Here is a 9,435-nt window from a genome sequence, read left to right as displayed (position 1 = left end):
CTAAGTCAAGGAGTTTTCTGTAGGATAGTTTGTAATAAAAGTTCCAAGAACTACTACTTGTAACTAAAATATTTCCTATAAGAAACCATATTTGTTAGAATGTATATTGCAGAAAACTTAAAATGAAATAGCATGTTTTTTCTTTGTTTGTTTTTTGCTTTTGTTTTTTGTTTTTTTGTTTTTAATTTTTATTGGGATTGTTCAGATACCATACAATTATCCAAAGATCCGAAGTGTACAATCAGTTGCCCCTGGTACCCTCATACAGCTGTGCATCCATCACCACACTTAATTTTTGTTCAATTTTTAGAAACTTTTCATTAATCCAGACAAGAAATAATGTGAAAGATGAAAAAAAGAAAAAAAAAAGAAAAGGAAACTCAAATCCTCCCATATCTCTAACAAATCCCCGTCAATTGTTGACTCGTAGTCTTGGTATAGTACATTTGTTACTGTTCATGAAAGAATGTTGAAATACTACAAACTGTAGTATATAGTTTGCAATAGGTATATATTTCTTCCCTATATGCTCCTCTATTATTAACTTCTAGTTGTACTGTCATACATTTGTTCTGGTTCATGGAAGAGTTTTCTAGTATTTGTACAGTTAATCATGGACATTGCCCACCATAGGATTCAGTTTCATACATTCCCATCTTTTGGCCTCCAGCTTTCCTTCTGGTGACACATATGACTCTGAGCTTCCCCTTTCCACCTCACTCACGTGCCATTCGGCACTGTTAGTTATTCTCACATCTTGCTACCAACACCCCTGTTCATTTCCAAACATTGAAGTTCATCCTAATTGAACATTCTGCTCATACTAAGCAACCACTCCCCATTCTTAAGCCTCGTCCTATATCTTGGTACCCTATATTTCATGTCCATGAGTTTACATATTATAATTAGTTCTTATCAGTGAGACCCTGCAATATTTGTCCTTATGTGTCTGGCTTATTTCACTCAGTATATTGCCCTTGAGTTTTTGTCATCAACCCATTTTTTTTTTTAAGATGGTTTTGTTCACACACCATACATTCCATCCCAAGTAAATAATCGATGGTTTTCTGCATGGTCATACATTTATGAGTTCACCACCTTCACCACTATCTATATAAGGGCATCTACATTTCTTCCACAAGGCAGGAGGGAGAGTCAAAGAAGGTAGAGAGGCAAAAGAAAGGGGGAAAAAAAAAGACAGCTAGGAAGCAGCAAAAGGAAAAATAACCTTAAATCAAAGTAGAATAAAGAATCAGACAATACCACCAATGTCAAGTGTCTAACATGCCTCCCCTATCCCCCCCTCTTATCTGCATTCACCCTGGTATATCACCGTTGTTACATTAAAGGAAGCATAATACAATGATTCTATTAGTTACAGTCTCTAGTTTATGCTGATTGCATCCCTCCCCCAATGCCTCCCCATTTTTAACACCTTGCAAGGTTGACATTTGCTTGTTCTCCCTCGTAAAAGAACATATTTGTATATTTTTATCACAATTGTTGAACATTCTGGATTTCACCAAGTTACACAGTCCCATTCTTCATCTTTCCTCCTTTCTTCTGGTGTCTCACATGCTCCCAACCTTCCTCTCTCAACTGTATTCATAGTTATCTTTGTTCAGTGTACTTACATTGCTGTGCTACCATCTCCCAAAATTGTGTTCCAAACCACACACTCCTGTCTTCTCTTATCACTCTATAGTGCTCCCTTTAGTATTTCCTGTAGGGCGGGTGTCTTGTTCACAAAGTCTCTCATTGTCTGTTTTTGGAAAATATTTTGAACTCTCCCTCATATCTGAAGGACAGCTTTGCTGGATATAGGATTCTTGGTTGGCAGTTTTTCTTTCAGTATCTTAAATATATCACACCACTTCCTTCTTGCCTCCATGGTTTCTGCTGAGAGATCTGCACATAGTCTTATTAAGCTTCCTTTGTATGTAATGGATTGCTTTTCTCTTGCTGCTTTCAGGATTCTCTCTTTGTCTTTGACATTTGGTAATCTGATTATTAAGCGTCTTGGCGTAGGCCTATTCAGATCTTTTCTGTTTGGAGTACGCTGTGCTTCTCAGATCTGTAATTTTATGTCTCTCATAAGAGATGGGAAATTTTCATTGATTATTTCCTCTATTATTGCCTCTGCCCCTTTTCCCTTCTCTTCTCCTTCTAGGACACCAATGATATGTACATTCTTGTACTTTGTTTCATCTTTAAGTTCCCGGAGAAGTTGCTCACATTTTTTCATTCTTTTCTCCATCTGCTCCTTTACATTTAGGCTTTCAGGTGTTTTGTTCTCCAGTTGTTGAGTGTTTTCTTCTGCCTCTTGAGATCTGCTGTTGTATGTTTCCATTGTGTGTTTCATCTCTTGTGTTGTGCCTTTCATTTCCGTAGATTCCACTAGTTGTTTTTTTGAACTTTCGATTTCTGCCTTATGTATGCCCAGTGTTTTCTTTAGAGCCTCTATCTCTTTTGCAAAATATTCTCTAAACTTTTTGAATTGATTTAGCATTAGTTGTTTAAATTCCTGTATCTCAGTTGAAGTGTACGTTTGTTCCTTTGACTGGGCCATAGCTTCGTTTTTCTTAGTGTAGGTTGTCTAGGCATCTGACCCCCCAGGCCATCCCAATCACGTTTTCCCAGATGAGAATGGGCTCAGGTCACAGAAGGAGGAAATATTCAGTATCTGGTTTCCCTAATGGTTTTTCTTAGAGGATTGATACACCTGTGCTTTTCTGCCTGGCAGGTGCACCTGTCAGCCTGTCACTGCCTGTGTAAGAGGGTGTGGCCTGTAGCTCTCCTCCCCCAGGCTTTGGGGACTGGTTCCGGAAACACAGGCAGTAGAGCTGGGCCCCTCCCTTTTCTCTTGGGAACCTATGCCCCCTCCAGAGGTGTCATCTGCATATCAATAAGTTCTTTGTTTCTCTGACTCTGCTGATCAAAGTGTTTTGATTTTAAAATGGCTGAGGCTGTCTTTACTGCAAAGTGCTGCTGGCTGAAAACGGCTGAGGTTTTCTCCACAGAGAGAGAAAGGGACAGAAAAGCTCCCAGGTTCACCCGTCAGCCAGAGATAGCACCCGATCCTCTGGTCTCCCTGTCCTGAGACAGATATGTCCCCCTACTCTCCCAAGGTCAGTTGTCACCAAAAGCCTCTATCTCCTTGTTGAGGATTCGCTGTGCATATTGAGTAGTTAACATTAAAACCCCAGTTGGAGCTGGGCTGAGAGAGTGCTGCTTTCTAGCACCGCATGGCTTCTGTGAGGGAGGGGCTCTCAGCTTGAGGCTCTCAGCGAGGGTCCACAGTTTTACTTACAGATTTTATGCTGCAATATCGGGCATTCCTCCCAATTCAGGTTGGTTGATGATGAGTGGACAGTCAGGTTTGTCTCCCCGCAGTTATTCCAGCTTATTTACTAGTTTTTTGGTCACTTATGAATTGTTCTGGGGGGTCTAACAGTCTTCCACTCTTCTCTATGCTGCCATCTTAGCTCCTCCCAAAATAGCAAGTTTTTTAAAAAGAGGTTGATTTTACCCAAAACTTTGTGATAATTAACTCATAATGATATTGCTCAAATTAGCTCAAGCCAAAAAAAAAAAAAAAAAAAGCATGGTAGATTTTCTTTAAAATTAAGAACATAGTTAAAGGCAAATTTACTCATAAAATTTACATGACTAATAAAAGTAACTCAAATAAAATCATTTTTAAAAATGCAGACTGACTTTTCCTGCAGCCCCGGGGTGCTGTGTGCTGCACTACCCTAAAGGGCTGGCATGGAATGATTCTATGAGGGCAGCAACACACTTCTCTGGTGTGTAATCACAGCACCCGTTTCATGGCTGGCAAATGGTAGGGAACCCCCACATTTTAAAGGTAAATATGACAGGTATTAAAGTAGGAAACAATTTGTTAGAGGCTTTGAACAAGTCCTGAATTCTAGTCTCATTTCCCTGGAAATTAGAAGTCATTTTAGGATTTCAAAATGGAGAAAAATTTTATCAAAATTTTGGGAAATGAAAAATCTGGAATTACATACTTATTGGAATTTTTCTGGACAGTGAACTATGAAGAATTTAAATTTTGTGATGATCAGGAAAAAATAAGAGTTAAAAGAACTGCAAATAAGAAGTGAGAAGGCAAAATAGTTAATATCTTTGTGGCTGGAAGTTTGAATAGTTTTGGCTTATATGCCTGATCTCAGACTGCAAGACCACACTTCCATAGCTACTAAAACATAAAATCCATTAAATTCTTTGTATTGTCTGTCACAGCCCATGAGGGCCATGCCAGTCCAAAGGCTAAAGAAGACAACGAGCATTTTCTGATACATGAACTTTTATTCAGGGCTTACTTACAGGGTGAAAAGTCGTGGAGAGATCATGACGGCTCTCTCAGGCCGGGCAGACATCGTGTTCACAGGGAAGACAACTGAGCAATGCAAAAAGGGCAGAAAGACAAAGGCCTTCCTAAGGGTGGGAGAGCATAGATGCAGGAATAGGTCATTCTGACCTGGGGGGTGGTATAGGAAGGACTAGAATAACACTAGAACAATCACATTCTGCTCTTTTTGTGAGACTAAGAGCCTCTCACTTCCTGCCTGCTTGCATAAAGCTACATTTTAAGGTCAATTTACCCTTTTTTTTCTTTATTGCCGTAGAAAGACAATAGGTTAAACATTTAGCTGCCTAGGTCTTGCAGATTGCTGTGCACCAAAGATCTGCAGGCCTGTTTTGCTCAGGCCACGGGTTGCCACAGTTGTTATATACCCAGTTTGAGCTATATGTTTTAACCAAACACTTTAATCTGTTTATTTGCTACAAAAAGGAAAATGTCCTTTGAGAAACTGTTGAACCTATTACCCATTAGCTGCCAAGCAGCTGGTCTAGAGATGCTGTTGTCCAAAAAATAATTTTAGAAGGTATTCTCAGTTGAGAGCCTTGTCTTGGGAATTCAACTTCTTATCCGGAACAGACCCTAACAATGGAACAGATGAACTATGTTTTTTACTCTTGCTTAGCCACAGGCAAAATCTAAAGTTAGTAAAAGAAGATCGCCTCCAACTATTAACAGATTATGATGCTGAAAACACAGAAACAAAACAAAACTACAGCTGTATGCCTTCCAAATTTTAAGATTTCTCATTCTTTAACATTTGTATAAAATCCTCCCAAGTAAAACCACAAACCATATTCATGAACTAAGCAGTGTTATCTTAGAGCTACATATTCCTAAACATGAATTCACCAATCACTTTCCATGAAGAAACATATGCAGGCTATGCAAATTTCCATGTAGCTGTCTGAAATTTTCCATTATTTTCTGCGGAGCCCTAGATCCCCGCAGCGTTATCTGTGTGGGCCTCAGTTATCAGACTGCCGGGACAAGTACCCTGCCGTGGGCTGGCTTAACAAGAGGGAGTTACTGGCTCCCGGTTTCAGAGACCGTAAAGCTTGCCATCTTGGGGTTTCTTCTGCTTTCCCGTTACATGGCCATGCACATGGAGGCTTCCTCTCCCTCCTCTTCCGGTCCTGTTGACTTCCAGGTCCTGGCTGCTTCCCACGGCTCCCTCAGGAAGCAATTACAGCTAATAAACAGCCAATTATAACTAATAAACCAATGATGGAGGTAAAAATCAAGACCCATTCTGATTTAGTTGGCTGCACCTTAACTAAGAATACCATCTTCAAAAGGTCCTATTGACAATGGGTTCACACTCACAGAATGCATTAAGATTAAGAACGTTTTTCCTGGGGTTCATAACTCAATCTACCATAGCATGTTTAAAACATTTATGTTTAACATAATTATTAACATGGTTGGGTTTAAATCTATCATTCTATTATTTGTTTTCTATTTGTAACATATATACTTTCTTTTTTCCTCTTCCTGCCTTATTTGGGATTAATTGAATTTTTATGATTATGTTTTACCTCCATCATTGGTTTATTAGCTGTAATTGCTTTATGTTTTAGTGACTGTTCCAGGGTTTGCAATATACACCCATACTTATCAGTCGACTTTCATATAATATCATACCATTTACTTACATGTGAGAAATTTATGACATTATACTTTTATTCCCCACCTGCTCTCCATTGTACTACTGATGGCATAAAATTTGTTTCTGCATTTGTTATAACAAACACCAATATTTTTATTATTTTGGCTTTAAACAGTCAATCGTCTTTACATCACTAAAAATGAGATGAACTGTGCCTTTTACATTTACTCATGGTAGCCATGACTTCTAGTGCTTTTGATTCCCTGTTTAGATCCAAACTATATCCTCATATCTGGCATCTTACTTCTACCACACAAAGGTCCTTTAATATTTCTTGTAACTCAGGGAGGTTGACAATGAAATCTCTCAGCTTTTGTTTGTCTGGACAAGTCTTTATTTTACCTTCATTTTGTGAAAGTTAATTTTCTGGATATAGAATTCTGGACAGTTTTTTCTTTCAGAACATTAAAGATGTCACTCTATTACCTTCTGGCTTTCTTATCTTTGTTCCTCTGTACATTATGTGCCTTTTTTCTCTGACTGCTTTAAAATTTCTCTTTATTAGTGGCTTCCAATAATTAGATTTTTGTCCCTTACTGAAGCTTTTTTGTGTGTTTCTTCTACTTGGGTTGCTTCAGTTTCTTAGATTTCTAGGCTTGTAATTTTCATCAATTTGGAAAAATTTTCAGCCATTATTTCTTCAAATGTGCTTTTCTCTCACCCCCTTCTGGATCACCAAATGTGTGTGTGTGTTTGTGCATGTGTGCACGTGTTTAATATTTTCCCATAGGCAACTAAGCTTCTGTTCATTGTTTTCTCTGTTTCATCATAGAGTTTTTATTGCTAAATTTTCTTCATTGTGGCAAGTTTTTATTGCTAAATTTTCTTCAATGTCTGGTCTTGGGTTAAATTCAATCATTAAATTTTCATTTTAGATATTATAGTTTTCATCTCCACAACATATATTCAGGTCTTCTTTTATAGCTTCCATTCCACTTCTCCCTGTGTTCACGTTGCTGACTTCTATCTGGTATATACAAAGCATGTTTCTAACTGCTATTTTACATCATCATATGCTAATTAATTATCCCTGTCAATTTGGTCAGTTTCTATTGATTGATTTTCCCCCTGCTTCCTGAATGCCTGTTAATTTTTCATTGGATGCTAAACCTTTTGGGTGCTATACTTTTTTGAATTCCTTAAATACTATTGAATGTTTTTCTGGCATGTAGTTATCTGAAATCAGCTTGATTCTTTTGAAGCTTCCTTCTAAACTTTGTTGGTGTGACTGAGGACCATCTTTTAGTCCATAGATTTGCTCTAAAGTAATTTAAAACTACTTCTGAGGCATAAACCTTTTAATTTCTTTGCTGCTAAAAGAAATACCACACAACGGATTAGCTTTAAAAATGGGAATTTACTGGCTCATGTTTTGAGGAGCATAGAAGTAAACATTCGAGACATTGTCAATGCGATGGTTCCTCCCAGAAGGCTGTGTGCTCTGGGGCTGGCTGCTGGGGACCCTTGGTCCTGGCCTCCTCTGTCACATGAATATAGATGCAAATGAATATAGATGCAAATAATGAATGCAAATATGAATGTAAATATTCATCTACAACGAATATAGACGCAAAAATTCTCAATAAAAAACTTGCAAATCGAATCCAAAGACACATTAAAAAAATCATACACCATGACCAAGTGGGGTTCATTCCAGGCATGCAAGGATTGTTCAACATAAGAAAATCAATAAATGTATTACAACACATTAACAAATCAAAAGAGAAAAATCAAATGATCATCTCAATAGATGCTGAAAAAGCATTAGACAAAATCTAACATCCCTTTTTGATAAAAACACTTCAAAAGGCAGGAATTGAATGAAACTTCATATTGAGGAAAAACACACAGCCAGCATACTACTCAATAGTGAGAGACTGAAAGCCTTCCCTCTAAGATCAGGAACAAGACAAGGATGCCCGCTGTCACCACTGTTATTCAACATTGTGCTGGAAGTGCTAGCCAGGGCAGTCTGGCAAGACAAAGAAATAAAAGGCATCTAAATTGGAAAGGAAGAAGTAAAACTATCATTGTTTGCAGATGATATGATCTTATATCTGGAAAACCCTGAGAAATCGACGATACAGCTACTAGAGCTAATAAACAAATTTAGCAAAGTAGCGGGATACAAGATTAATGCACGTAAGTCAGTAATGTTTCTATATACTAGAAATGAACAAACTGAAGAAGACACTCAAGAAAAAGACACCACTTTCAATAGCAACTAAAAAAATCAAGTACATAGGAATAAACTTAACCAAAGATATAAAAGACCTATACAGAGATAACCACATAACTCTACTAAAAGAAATAGAAGGGGACCTTAAAAGATGGAAAAATATTCCATGTTCATGGATAGGAAGGCTAAATGTCATTAAGATGTCAATTCTACCCAAACTCATCTGCAGATTCAAAGCAATCCCAATCAAAATTCCAACAACCTAATTGCAGACTTGGAAAAGCTAGTAATCAAATTTATTTGGAAAGGGAAGATGCCTTCAATTGTTAAAGACACTCTAAAAAAGAAAAACGAAGTGAGAGGACTTATATTCCCTGACTTTGAAGCTTATTATAAAGCCACAGTTGTCAAAACAGCTGGTACTGGCACAAAGATAGACATATTGCTCAATGGAATGGAATTGAGAATTCGGAGATAGACCCCCAGATCTATGGCCAACCGATCTTTGATAAGGCCCCCAAAGTCACTGAACTGGGTCATAACAGTGTTTTCAACAAATGGGACTGGGAGAGTTGGACATCCATATCCAAAAGAATGAAAGAGGACCCCTACCTCACACCCTACACAAAAATTAACTCAAAATTGATCAAAGATCTCAATATAAAAGAAAGTACCATAAAACTCCTAGAAGATAATGTAGGGAAACATCTTCAAGACCTTGTATTAGGTGGCCACTTCTTACACTTTATACCCAAAGCACAAGCAACAAAAGAAAAAATAGATAAATGGGAACTCCTCAAGCTTAGAAGTTTCTGTACCTCAAAGGAATTTGTCAAAAAGATAAAGAGGCAGCCAACTCAATGGGAAAAAATTTTTGGAAACCATGTATCTGATAAAAGACTGATATCTTCCATATATAAAGAAATCCTACAACTCAATGATGATAGTACAGACAGCCCAATTATAAAATGGGCAAAAGATATGAAAAGACAGTTCTCTGAAGAGGAAATACAAATGGCCAAGAAACACATGAAATTATGTTCAGCTTCACTAGCTATTAGAGAGATGCAAATTAAGACCACAATGAGATACCATCTCACACCAATTAGAATGCCTGCCATTAAATAAACAGGAAACTACAAATGTTGGAGGGGATGTGGAGAAATTGGAACTCTTATTCATTGTTGGTGGGACTGTATA

Source organism: Choloepus didactylus, chromosome 12 (assembly GCF_015220235.1).
Source record: "Choloepus didactylus isolate mChoDid1 chromosome 12, mChoDid1.pri, whole genome shotgun sequence".
Taxonomy (NCBI): Eukaryota; Metazoa; Chordata; class Mammalia; order Pilosa; family Megalonychidae; genus Choloepus; species Choloepus didactylus.
This window is presented reverse-complemented; position numbering follows the sequence as displayed.